Here is a 12,184-nt window from a genome sequence, read left to right as displayed (position 1 = left end):
TAGATAAATACATGAATTTAATTTTAATTTTAATAAATCAATCAATCCTCTGTACTGCTTCTTGTCCTCACAAGGGTCCCCGGGAGTGCTGGAGCCTATCCCAGCTGTCTTCGGGCAGTCGACAGGGTACACCCTGAACTGGTTGCCAGTCAATCGCAGGGCACACAGAGACAAGCAACCATCCGCTCTCACACTCAGACCTTGGACCAGTGACCAATCAACCTATCATGAATGTTTTTGGAAAGTGGGAGGAAACCGGCGAAAACCCTAGCAGGCACAGGGAGAACCTTGCACTTCTGTACTGTGATGCGGACTTGCTAACCAGTCCGCCACCGTGCCGCTTGTTCTAAAGAGTCCCAGAAAATAAAAACACCCGTCCCTTAGTCAAAAGCGGAAAAAGTCCAACAACAACCCGACCATAATTTGCATTGTTCCATAAGTTAAATCAATGTCAAACCTAATAAAAGCTGACTTCTGGTCCTCAAAAATCCTACACTTATTTTAGTCCTTTCACAATCTCGCAGCATAGGCTCCATGGCCATGTCTCTATCGTTTTGGCATCCATTGAATAGTTCTACTGAGAATAGTCTTCGGGTGGTTACTATTAGCATAGCATGCATTAAATATCAAAAAGGCTCCAGAACAAATTTTCAAACCCATGCCCGCTTAGCTCATCCATAACCCATACAGGACCCAGACATGGTTGACCAGCTCTAACCTATGCCCACTTATCCCACACATAACCCAAACAGGACCGATAAATGGTGACCACTTCTAACCCATGCCCACTTAGCCCACACATAACCCAAATAGGACCCAGACATGGTTGACCAGCTCTAACCCATGCCCACTTGGCCCATATACAGCCCATATGAGACCCTCACATGGTTGACCAGTTCTAACCCATGCCCACTTAGCCCACACATAACCCAAATAGGACCTATAAATGGTTTCAGTAGTAGATTCAGTAGTTTTTATCATTACAGCATTTTCCCCTCTGTATAATGGACAGACATTAGGAGTGTTTCCTTACACTTAGATACGTTTATACTGTGTATATTTGCATGCTTTTTATGAATGTCTGCTGCTAATGTTATACATTAACGGCTACATTACGCCGCCGACTCTGTGTGAGCTATATCTTTGCTGCTGTAACACCTCAAATTTCCCCATTGTGGGACTAATAAAGGACATCTTTATCTTTATCTTTACCAGTTCTAACCCATGCCCACTTAGCCCATACACAACCCGTATTGCACCCACAACATTTGCCCAGTTTAAGCCCATGCCCACCAATCCCAGATGGCGCCCACATGGAACCCTGTACCATTGCCCACTTCTAGCCCATTCCCACTTGGTACCCAGGAATCCCGCATTTACCCCATTTGGGGCCCAGTTGGACATGTTGGCTGGGTACAGTACTTTTATTCTTGCAGTATTTTTATCATTGCAGCATTTTCAATCATTCAGTATTTTTTTTTATCATTGCAGCGTTTTTATTTATTTCCCCTCTGAACCATAGACAGGCATTAGGAGTGTTTCCTTACACTTGTATATGTTGTGGGCTGTAAGTGTGTATATACATGGGGATCTGTGTATATACGTATATACTGTGTATATTTGCATGCTTTTTATGAATGCCTGCTGCCAATGTTATACATTAACGGCTACATTACGTCGGTGCCACTGTGTGATGTATATCTTTGCTGCTGTAACACTGCAAATGTCCCCGTTATGGGACAATTAAAAGACATCTTTATCTTTAGAAATTGAAGATTCACTTGCGAGGCCATTTTCAACACGGACCTTTCAAGAGAAGCTATATCGTCCAACACTCGGTCAGTGCTGTCTAAGTGCTTTTCTGTATATTGTTTGTCCACCCGTGGTGTCATAAATTATGGTATTATGAGGGGGATTTATTCAAGTAGGACGAAGTAGGACTTCATTGAAGGCCCAGGTGTGAAATGCATGGCCCTCCACTGGTTCAAATAATGTCTAAAACTAAATTACCAGTTACATGTGCAATTTCAATATTCAACAATTATCTCAACAAAAAAGGACAATCTGAATTTTTTTTAAATGCACAATAAAACAGAAAAGCCATTTCCGGGTATTTTACAATTCAGTCTTCATTGGGGAAAAAACATTCAACAATTTGCTTTTCTTATTTAATACATAGTTCAGCACAGCAGGTGGCGGACAAGCACCTTAAAATGTCATTCGCCTACACAAGGAAGAAGAACATGCCCGAGGCGCTCCCGTGTCCTCGTCTTTCGGTCAACCTGAGAATAATGTTCTTGAGGATTAAAGTTTATAAATGTAAGTATGATGTGATTTTTTATTTTATTTTATGTTGTTGAACAGTGTTTATGTTTATTTTATAATTTCGTCATTAAAAGGCTGTGGCGGTTGGAGAGTCAGCTTCGTGTTAGGGCGTGTTAAAGATCCCGATACCCACACTACACCCTCATTGAAGTATATACGAGTAAAATTATTCGAGCGCGCAGCCAAAGTATATTGTCCACAATTATTTGCGGACTTAACCAAAATCCCATTGAACTGGCGATGTTCGGTGGAATTCTTGTGCCCATGCTGAAAAAAATTCTCTTCAAATGTACATATCGAATTATGACATTATGATAAACAGTTGCATGTGTGCAATTTCGGTCACTCTTTTAAAGTCACCTACGTGTTTTGTCCGAGTGCAGCTAGCGTACTTAGCGACCTTGTGTGCATGCGCCGCAGATTGTGAGAGCGCCTCAAATAGTACAAATGAAGCTATAGCTTGTTCCGGTGGGTCCCAAGCCAGGGTTTTTTCCTAACTACCACATTACTTAAGTTTTAATATCACTCTCAACGTCAAAATTGTTACAAATAAATACATAATGATAACGTGCCGCCAAGCTCGATGACATAGGAGGCGGAAGTTGGTGTCGTCACACGCATTGTCCCAATTTTGCAATATCGGTACGCTTGGAACCTGTGCTCTGCAACACCCCATGTACACGTCAACGAGGAACGTATGGTGTAGAGTGTTTATTGCGATTGGGCCATTCTTTGTCACGGTCTTCTCTCTGACAAATTGGCATATTTAGCAGCCAAAATATAATGAGCCGTTGCTGTGATAGTAGTTGCAGCCCAAGGTTATTTTAGTAAACGAAAATGAACTCAAAACTTGAATAGAAAAAAATAAAATTCGATAATGAAAAAAATACAGTGAACCCTCGGTTATCGCGGTTAATGGGGACCGAGACCACCCGCGAAAACTGAAAATCCGCGAAGTAGCGGCGCACCTTCAAAAATGCTTAAAAAAAAAAGTGCGAAGTAGTGGTGCACCTTCAAAAATGTTTAAAAAAAAAAATTAATAAATATATATATATATATATATATATATATATATATATATATATACACACGGGTAGAGAGAGAGAGAGTGAAATTCATGCTATAACAAAAAAAAAAAAATTATTATTAAAACTTATTATTTTTTTATTCCCCAGCCATTATTTTTGTATTTATTCAATTACTTCTTTTTGTATTTTTTTAATTGCTTCGACCTTTACCTGCTGGTACGCCGTCCGGTGTGCCCTGTGAAATGAAAGGTGGCATTCTTCATTTATTTTTTTTATTCATTTATTCATTCATAACTGACAGCCTCGCGCTCCGCTCGTGCTCGGGCGGAAGAGGTGCTCCTCTTCGGCTTAATTGTCATGCACGCCGGACCTGCTCCCCCGAAGCGTGTCTCCGTTCGATTGAACTCGGTTTCATTTCGCCCCGCCCGTGCCCGGGGAAGGTGCTCCTATTCGGCTTAACTGTGACACACGCCCGCCCTCCTCCCCCGGAGCTTCCATTCGGTTAAACTTAAGGGCCGTTTGGCACCGCCCGTGCCCGGGGAAGGTGCTTCTCTTCGGCTTAACTGTGACGCGAGCATGCCCTCCTCCTCCGGAGCTTCCATTCGGTTAAACTTAGGGGCCGCTTGACACCGCCCGTGCCCGGGGAAGGTGCTCCTCTTCGGCTTAACTGCCACGCACGCCGGCCGGCCTCCTCCGGAGCTCTCGTACGCTCCCGAACAGAGCGAAATGTCGCCCCGCTAGTGCCCGGGCGGAAGTTGTTCCTCTTCGGCTTAACTGCCACGCGCGCTGGCCGGAGCTCTGGTACGGTCCGAACCGCGCGAAACGTCGCCCCAAATCGTGCCCGGGGGAACGTGCTCTTCTTCGTCCACTCTCCTCTTCGCCCACGCTCTTCTTCGGCGCATGCCGGCCGTCTAACAGCTCCAGCGCCCCGTCGTGCCGCTCGGCGAAACTACAATGCCCCCGAATATTTTTTAGACCCGCGAAGCACTGAACCCGCGAAAGGTGAACCGCGAAGTAGCGAGGGTTCACTGTAAAATGAAAATGCTCTTTCAAAAATTAAAACTATCTAAAACTAGTGATGGCAAAATGAAGCCCCATAAAGCAGCCAAGCCCTGCAGGGAAATACTTCACACACGAATGGGCTTCGAGATGCTTCATTTTTCTTGACTACGCCATCCCGTGGACAGAAAAATGTATAACATGCTTGGTGCATGCAATAAAATGGTGAGCTGTAAATCATGCTCTGCTTACCAAACAATATGTATTTGAAGAGTGATTTTAATTGTTCTGTTTTACTTTGTCTTCTCACTTCTCCAATATTCAGACAGCTCCGCCAAGACCAACGTTTCACCCCCACACTGATATAAAATGGACCCAACCGTTTGGGTCTCTTTCCAAATTTGGTAAGCCTCCCCCACAGTGCGGCAGCTATCTTGAATTGGCCCGTTCCCAGAGAGTTTTACTTCATTCAGTGTCATTCAGTATTATTCAAAATCTTTCAGTGTCATTCCAAATCATTCAATGTCATTCACGATCTTTCCACATCCTTCCACCTTCCATCGTTCAGTGTCATTCCACATTCTCTTTGATATATAACATAACATAACAATAACATAATCCTGGGTCAGCAGACACCTAATTAATGTGTTAATACATGATACATTTTTATATAAGCAACACTTATGATTGTAACGTATTTTTAATTCTTTCTAGGCGGGAACTGTCCGAACAAAAAATTCATGCAATTTGTAATTAGACACTTTGTCATACAAAAAGTCACTCAGGGCAAGAGAAAAAAAATTGTCACTTGCCCTAGTTGGGCAAGTAATTTGGCCACTCGGGCAAGGCAAATTTTAGTGGCACTTGCCCTATGGGGAAGCAGTTTTTAAAGTTAACTTCGAACCCTGTGATGGTGTCTTGTGACCAGTCTTTATCAGCTGATGTTCCATGAAGGCGTGCCTTACCTGTCACAAGAATGAAGGCAAGTCACGCCCCCCGCTGTCCGTTCACTCCGCCAAGATGCTGCTCCAGGTGGTAGAGAGGATGAAGGCTCCCTTGTCTCTGTTCATGGTTTTTATGCCTCGCTTGCAGATCTCAATTGCTTCTTTGATCCAGCGCTGTAGTTTGTTCTCTCCGGTGCGGATGACCCTGCCCTTCTCCCAGTCCATGATGTGGTTTTCCCTTTTGCAGTGGTCAGTGATTGCTGATTTGTAATGTTCATGTTGTGCTTGTTCTTTTACTGCTCTGATTTTTTAATTTTTTTGACAGGTAAGTCACACCCTCATGGAACATCAGCTGATAAAGACGGGTCTCAAGACACCATCATGCGACACTCTGAAGAAGGCGAAAGACTCGCCGAAACATGTCAGGTAAAAAATTAACCTAAAACATAATTGTCTGCTTTTAATGAATCAGTCAAATATCAATAATAAGAAGACAAAATGAACCTAATACAAATAAATGAATGCTTAATAACTCCCCTGGACATGCTCCTAAAAATCCAAACCTTCACCTGTAAATAAAACGTCCCGACCTGAAGACATCTTAATGTTATTATTTTGTTATACACACAGCGCCGCCAAGTGGAATCAAAAATTTGTTTTTATTTTAATTTTCACGTACTGCACGGTGCCCTTTTGACGAATCCGACTGAAAATTAGTCAGAAAAGACTCACTTACTCTCTGCCGAATTTTGTGACGTTTTGGCAAAAGGCGTGGCTATTACGGTGCTGAAAAGTCCGATTGTACTCTGTGGCAACAAAAGCTCCGGCAACATTACTCAGATGATCCTATCTTCTCGAAGTTGTACACATTTGAGGATACTTCAGCCCTGAAGACATCTACCAACTTATTTTTCATCGTAGTAGTAGCGCCACCAACTGGTAAAAGCTAATACAAGTTATTTTCTTGGATGTTTTTCTCCGTGCAACTCAACAAGGTCGCCCTCATATATGCTCGGAGGACTGTTTCGGCCATGAGGATGTCACAATACGAAATTCATCCTTTTTCGTGAAAAGTTGTGGGAGTGGCATTGCACTGTTTGGCAATAAAACAACGCTGATTATGAGGTTCTAAATATGAACGACAACTCGTGAAACTTGACACACACATCAGGCAGAGCAAATTTATCAATATTTTATACGTTAGTTGTGCAGCTTTTTTGAAATGGCTCGCCATGGCCCTCGAGAAATGTTCAAAAAAGCAGCCCTGGTTGAGTGTTTCACCTCGCTTTTTGTAAATTTTATGGAGTACAGTGAACCCTCGGTTATCGCGGTTAATGGGGACCGAGACCACCCGCGGAAACTGAAAATCCGCGAAGTAGCGGCGCACCTTCAAAAATGCTTAAAAGAAAATACAATATATATAATAATATATATATATATATATATATATATATATATATATATATATATATATACGGGGAGAGAGAGAGAGAGAGAGTGAAATTCATGTTATAACAAAAAAACCAAATTATTATTAAAACGTATTATTTTTTTATTCCCCAGCCATTCTTTTTGTATTTATTTAATTACTCCGACTTTTACCAGCTGGTACGCCGTCCGGTGTTCCCTGTGAAATGAAAGGTGGCATTCTTTAATTATTTATTTATTTATTCATTTATTCATTCATAACTGACAGCTTCGCGCTCCGTTCGTGTCCGGGCGGAAGAGGTGTTCCAATTCGGCTTAACTGTGACACACGCCCGCCCTCCTCCCCCGGAGCTTCCATTCGGTTAAACTTAGGGGCCGCTTGGCACCGCCCGTGCCCGGGGAAGGTGCTCCTCTTCGGCTTACTGTGACGCGAGCATGCCCGCCTCCTCCGGAGCTTCCATTCGGTTAAACTTAGGGGCCGCTTGGAACCGCCCGTGCCCGGCAAAGGTGCTCCTCTTCGGCTTACTGTGACGCGAGCATGCCCTCCTCCTCCGGAGCTTCCATTTGGTTAAACTTAGGGGCCGCTTGGAACCGCCCGTGCCTGGGGAAGGTGCTCCTCTTCGGCTTACTGTGACGCGAGCATGCCCTCCTCCTCCGGAGCTTCCATTCGGTTAAACTTAGGGGCCGCTTGGCACCGCCCGTGCCCGGGGACGGTGCTCCTCTACGGCTTAACTGCCACGCACGCCGGCCGGAGCCTTGGTACGGTCCGAACCGCGCGAAACGTCGCCACCGATCGTGTCCGGGGGAACGTGCTCTTCTTCGTCCACTCTCCTCTTCGCCCACGCTCTTCTCCGGCGCACGCCGGCCGTCTAACCGCTCCAGCGCCCGTCGTGCCGCTCGGCGAAACTACAATGCCCCCGAATATTTTTTATACCCGCGAAGCACTGAACCCGCGAAAGGTGAACCGCGAAGTAGCGAGGGTTCACTGTATGTATAAGACCAAGACCTACAAAAAAGTCTCTTGAAGCAATGAGCTAGGTTTTACAGGAAGTCGGCCATTTTGAATTTACTTAAAAGGGGCGGGTCACCACAATGGACTTTGTGTAGAAATTATTATTGGGGCCCGAGCAGCGACCGCGGCGAGGTCCCTATTGTTTATGTAGAAATTATTATTAGGGCCCGAGCAGCGACCGCTACGAGGTCCCCATTGTTTTTGTGGAAATTATTATTATTATTATTATTAGGGCCCGAGCAGTGACCGCTGCGAGGTCCCTATTGTTTTTCTAGAAATTGTTATTAGGGCCCGAGCTGCGACGGCTGCGAGGTCCCTATTGTTTTTGTAGAAAATATCATTACTTTTATTATTATTATTATTATTATTATTAGGGCCTGAGCAGCGACCGCTGCGAAGTCCCTGTTGTTTTTGTAGAAATTATTATTATTATTATTTTTCCGATTGTACGATCGCATTTTTGACCCCGAAACATGCACAAAAACTCACCAAACTTGGCAGTCTCATCGGGCATGGCGAGAAATTTGATATTTTAACGTCTAATATGAACAGGAAGTGAGTTATGAATTTTTGAAAGTCCGACTTTTGCCCTTTTTTGCATGTTTACAGGGGTCATTCTTTTGCACCCTGATCCTAAAGGCTTCATCTGATTGCCTTAAAATTCTGTCTGTAGCATCTTAAGACCTGGGACAAACACTGGGGCTAAAATCTTTTGTTTCCGAAATACTATATGACGGGGGCGGGGCTTCAAAGTTTTCACTTAAGATTTCCTTCGCCGCAATGGACAAAATGCTTAATAACTCTCCTGCACATGCTGCTAAAAATCCAAAACTTCACATGTACATAAAGAGTCGGTACCTGAAGACATCTATATGTTTATATTCTGTTATACACCTTGCGCCAATCAATAACATTTTTTACATTTTGACGTACTGCACGGTGCCCTTTTAACGAATCCGATTGAAAATTGGCTAGAAAAGACTCAAGACATTGATCTTACTCTATCCCTATTTTTGTGACTTTCCTTCGAAGGGCGTGGCTATTGCGGTGCCGCAGAGTCTGATTATTCTCCGTGGCAACAAAAGTTCCTGCAAAATGATTCAGATGATCCATCTTCTCGAAATTTTTCACATTTGAGGATATTCAGGCCCTGAAGACGGCTGCCAACTTATTTTTGATCGCAGTGGTAGCGCCACCAACTGGTTAAAACAAATACAAATTATTTTCGTTGATGTTTTTCTCCGGGCAGGTTCACAAAATCTACCTTATATTTGCTCGGATGAGTGTTTAGGCCTTGAGGATGTCACAATACGAAAGTCTTTCGCCTTCTTCAGAGTGTCACATGATGGTGTCTTGTGACCCGTCTTTATCAGCTGATGTTCCATGAGGGCGTGACTTACCTGTCACAAGAATGAAGGCAAGTCACACCCCCCGCTGTCCATTCACTCCGCCAAGATGCTGCTCTAGGTGGTAGAGAGGATGAAGGCTCCCTTGTCTCTGTTCATGGTTTTTATGCCTCGCTTGCAGATCTCAATGGCCTCTCTGATCCAGCGCTGTTGTTTGTTCTCTTCGGTGCGGATGACCCTGCCCTTCTCCCGGTCCATGATGTGGTTTTCCCTTTTGCAGTGGTCAGTGATTGCTGATTTGTAATGTTCATGTTGTGCTTGTTCTTTTACTGCTCTGATTTTTCATTTTTTTGACAGGTAAGTCACACCCTCATGGAACATCAGCTGATAAAGACGGGTCTCAAGACACCATCATGCGACACTCTGAAGAAGGCGAAAGACTCGCCGAAACATGTCAGGTAAAAAATTAACCTAAAACATAATTGTCTGCTTTTAATGAATCAGTCAAATATCAATAATAAGAAGACAAAATGAACCTAATACAAATAAATGAATGCTTAATAACTCCCCTGCACATGCTCCTGAAAATCCAAACCTTCACCTGTAAATAAAATGTCCCGACCTGAAGACATCTTAATGTTATTATTTTGTTATACACACAGCGCCGCCAAGTGGAATCAAAAATGTGTTTTTATTTTAATTTTCACATCCTGCACGGTGCCCTTTTGACAAATCCGACTGAAAATTAGTCAGAAAAGACTCAAGACAATGATCTTTCTCTCTGCCGAATTTTGTGACGTTTTGGCAAAAGGCGTGGCTATTACGGTGCTGAAAAGTCAGATTGTACTCTGTGGCAACAAAAGCTCCGGCAACATGACTCAGATGATCCTATCTTCTCGAAGTTGTACACATTTGAGGATACTTCAGCCCTGAAGACATCTACCAACTTATTTTTCATCGTAGTAGTAGCGCCACCAACTGGTAAAAGCTAATACAAGTTATTTTCTTGGATGTTTTTCTCCGTGCAACTCAACAAGGTCGCCCTCATATATGCTCGGATGACTGTTTCGGCCATGAGGATGTCACAATACGAAATTCGTCCTTTTTCGTGTAAAGTTGTGGGAGTGGCATTGCACTGTTCGGCAATAAAACAACGCTGATTATGAGGTTCTAAATATGAACGACAACTCGTGAAACTTTACACACACATCAGGCCGAGCAAATTTATCAATATTTTATACGTTAGTTGTGCAGCTTTTTTGAAATGGCTCGCCATGGCCCTCGAGAAATGTTAAAAAAAGCAGCCCTGGTTGAGTGTTTCACCTCGCTTTTTGTAAATTTTATGGAGTACAGTGAACCCTCGGTAATCGCGGTTAATGGGGACAGAGACCACCCGCGAAAACTGAAAATCCGCGAAGTAGCGGCGCACCTTCAAAAATGCTTAAAAAAATATACAATATATATAATAAATATATATATATATATATATATATACATACGGGGAGAGAGAGAGTGAAATTCATGTTATAACAAAAAAACCAAATTATTATTAAAACGTATTATTTTTTTATTCCCCAGCCATTCTTTTTGTATTTATTTAATTACTCCGACATTTACCTGCTGGTACGCCGTCCGGTGTTCCCTGTGAAATGAAAGGTGGCATTCTTTAATTATTTATTTATTTATTCATTTATTCATTCATAACTGACAGCTTCGCGCTCCGTTCGTGTCCGGGCGGAAGAGGTGTTCCAATTCGGCTTAACTGTGACACACGCCCGCCCTCCTCCCCCGGAGCTTCCATTCGGTTAAACTTAGGGGCCGCTTGGCACCGCCCGTGCCCGGGGAAGGTGCTCCTCTTCGGCTTACTGTGACGCGAGCATGCCCGCCTCCTCCGGAGCTTCCATTCGGTTAAACTTAGGGGCCGCTTGGAACCGCCCGTGCCCGGCAAAGGTGCTCCTCTTCGGCTTACTGTGACGCGAGCATGCCCTCCTCCTCCGGAGCTTCCATTTGGTTAAACTTAGGGGCCGCTTGGAACCGCCCGTGCCCGGGGAAGGTGCTCCTCTTCGGCTTACTGTGACGCGAGCATGCCCTCCTCCTCCGGAGCTTCCATTTGGTTAAACTTAGGGGCCGCTTGGCACCGCTCGTGCCCGGGGACGGTGCTCCTCTACGGCTTAACTGCCACGCACGCCGGCCGGAGCCCTGGTACGGTCCGAACCGCGCGAAACGTCGCCACCGATCGTGTCCGGGGGAACGTGCTCTTCTTCGTCCACTCTCCTCTTCGCCCACGCTCTTCTTCGGCGCACGCCGGCCGTCTAACCGCTCCAGCGCCCGTCGTGCCGCTCGGCGAAACTACAATGCCCCCGAATATTTTTTATACCCGCGAAGCACTGAACCCGCGAAAGGTGAACCGCGAAGTAGCGAGGGTTCACTGTATGTATAAGACCAAGACCTACAAAAAAGTCTCTTGGAGCAATGAGCTAGGTTTTACAGGAAGTCGGCCATTTTGAATTTACTTAAAAGGGGCGGGTCACCACAATGGACTTTGTGTAGAAATTATTATTGGGGCCCGAGCAGCGACCGTGGCGAGGTCCCTATTGTTTATGTAGAAATTATTATTAGGGCCCGAGCAGCGACCGCTACGAGGTCCCCATTGTTTTTGTGGAAATTATTATTATTATTATTATTAGGGCCCGAGCAGTGACCGCTGCGAGGTCCCTATTGTTTTTCTAGAAATTGTTATTAGGGCCCGAGCTGCGACGGCTGCGAGGTCCCTATTGTTTTTGTAGAAAATATTATTACTTTTATTATTATTATTATTATTATTATTAGGGCCTGAGCAGCGACCGCTGCGAAGTCCCTGTTGTTTTTGTAGAAATTATTATTATTATTATTTTTCCGATTGTACGATCGCATTTTTGACCCCGAAACATGCACAAAAACTCACCAAACTTGGCAGTCTCATCGGGCATGGCGAGAAATTTGATATTTTAACGTCTAATATGAACAGGAAGTGAGTTATGAATTTTTGAAAGTCCGACTTTTGCCCTTTTTTGCATGTTTACAGGGGTCATTCTTTTGCACCCTGATCCTAAAGGCTTCATC

The 12,184-nt window shown here is 44.2% G+C and overlaps 1 long non-coding RNA gene across 1 annotated transcript; it reads left to right on the top strand.

Annotated features, from left to right (window-relative positions):
* Positions 1-2,192: 2,192 nt before the first annotated feature.
* On the top strand, positions 2,193-5,545 carry LOC148315538 (uncharacterized). The gene is made up of 3 exons (XR_015840844.1): positions 2,193-2,319; positions 5,281-5,334; positions 5,445-5,545. It is a non-coding gene; the product is annotated as an uncharacterized LOC148315538 (long non-coding RNA).
* Positions 5,546-12,184: the final 6,639 nt, after the last annotated feature.

Source organism: Idiotropiscis lumnitzeri, unplaced genomic scaffold (genome assembly GCF_059441095.1).
Source record: "Idiotropiscis lumnitzeri isolate Australia: NSW breed Sydney's pygmy pipehorse unplaced genomic scaffold, RoL_Ilum_1.0 HiC_scaffold_108, whole genome shotgun sequence".
Taxonomy (NCBI): Eukaryota; Metazoa; Chordata; class Actinopteri; order Syngnathiformes; family Syngnathidae; genus Idiotropiscis; species Idiotropiscis lumnitzeri.
Note: the sequence above shows the minus strand (reverse complement) of the source record. Positions and strands in the feature narration are given on the sequence as shown.